We start from the raw sequence: 2,027 nt of genomic DNA, 5'->3' as shown, positions 1-2,027 counted from the left end.
AGGAACAGGGACGCAGGAAACCCACCCAAACAGTGGGGTTCATTCCAGTCAGCACCAGCACCACACAACCTTTGGCATGAACTCGGTGGATGGTCCCAAGGTCCCCAGAGGACTCTCCATGCTGCAGTCTCCCGAGCACACCCAGGATCTTAGGATTACTGAGGAGAGTAGGCCTCCAGGGAGGTCTCTGACCAGGGAACTCAGGTGAGAGCACCATCTTGTATCCCCGGTCTCTCAGAGACCAGTCTGACCAAGAGAGCCCGTGGGCCACAGAAGCAACAGAGCTTATTGGACAGGGTCCCTTTGGGCCTTCATCTTCAGCCAATATCTGAGCTCCAGACATCTGCACACCTTCCTTGCAAGAGGAGAGCTTGACTACAGAGAGTGCTCTGACCATGGGACTCTGGAGAGAGTTCGACTTCCAGGAGTGCTGACAGAGGCTAACAGAATCGCAGAAAGAAAAAGCTCCAGCCAGAGAAGGCTAGAACATCTAACACAAGAGATTACCAGATGGTGAAAGGCAAAAGTAAGAATCTTACTAACAGAAACCAAGACCATTTGGCATCATCAGAATCCAGTATGTCCACCACAGCAAGTACTGGATACCCCAACACACCCAAAAAGCAAGATTCAGATTTAAAATCATATCTCATGATGCTGGTAGAGGATTTTAAGAAGGGGATTAATAATTCACTTAAAGAAATACAGGAGAACACTGCTTAACAGGTAGAAGAACTTAAAGAAGAAGCACAAAAATTCCTCAAAGAAATAGAGCAAAACACTGCTAAACAGGTAGAAGAACTTAAAGAGGAAACACAAAAATCCCTAAAAGAATTATAGGAAAACATGGCCAAACAGGTGATGGAATTGACCAAACAATCCAAGATCTAAAAATGGAAGTAGAAACAATAAGGAAAACCCAAAGGGAGACAACTCTGGAGATAGAAAATCTAGGAAAGAAATCAGAAACCATAGACGTGATCATCAGCAACAGAATACAAGAGATGGAAGAGAGAATCTCAGGTGCAGGAGATTCCATAGAAAGCATGGACACAAGAATCAAAGAAAATGCAAAATGCAAAAAGATCCTAACTCAAAACATCCAGGAAATCCAGGACACAATGAGAAGACCAAACCTAAGGATAATAGGAGTAGATGAGAATAAAGAATTTCAACTTAAAGGGCCGGTAAATATCTTCAACAAAATTATAGAAGAAAACTTCCCAAACCTAAAGAAAGAGATGCCCATGAACATACAAGAAGCCCACAGAACTCCAAATAGGCTGGACCAGAAAAGAAATTCCTCCCGACACATAATAATCAAAACAACAAATGCACCAAATAAAGATAAAATATTAAAAGCAGTAAGGGAAAAAGGTCAAGTAACATATAAATGCATACTTATTAGAATTACACCAGACTTCTCACCAGAAACTATGAAAGCCAGAAGATCCTGGACAGATGTTATACAGACACTAAGAGAAGACAAATGCCAGCCCAGGCTACTATAACCAGCAAAACTCTCAATTATCATAGATGGAGAAACCAAAGTATTCCATGACAAAACAAAATTCACACAATATCTTTCCATGAGTCCAGCCCTTCAAAGGATAATACAGGGAAAACTCCAACACAAGGAGGGAAATTATTCCCTAGAAAAGGCAAGAAAGTAATCCTTCAACAAACCTGAAAGAAGATAGACTCAAGAACAGAATCCCAACTCTAACAAAAAAAAATAGCAGGAAGCAACAATTACTTTTCCTTAATATCTCTTAATATCAATGGACTCAATTCCCCAATAAAAAGACATAGACTAACAGACTAGCTACATAAAGGACCCGACATTTTACTGCATACAGGAAACCCACCTCAAAAAAATTGGACATAGTACTACCGGAGGATCCCTCAATACCTCTCCTGGGCATATATCCAGAAGATGTTCCAACCGGTAAGAACTACACATGCTCCACTATGTTCATAGCAGCCTTATTTATAATAGCCAGAAGCTGGAAAGAACCCAGATGCCC

The sequence above is a fragment of the Mus caroli genome, chromosome 4 (assembly GCF_900094665.2).
Source record: "Mus caroli chromosome 4, CAROLI_EIJ_v1.1, whole genome shotgun sequence".
Classification (NCBI taxonomy): domain Eukaryota; kingdom Metazoa; phylum Chordata; class Mammalia; order Rodentia; family Muridae; genus Mus; species Mus caroli.
This window is presented reverse-complemented; position numbering follows the sequence as displayed.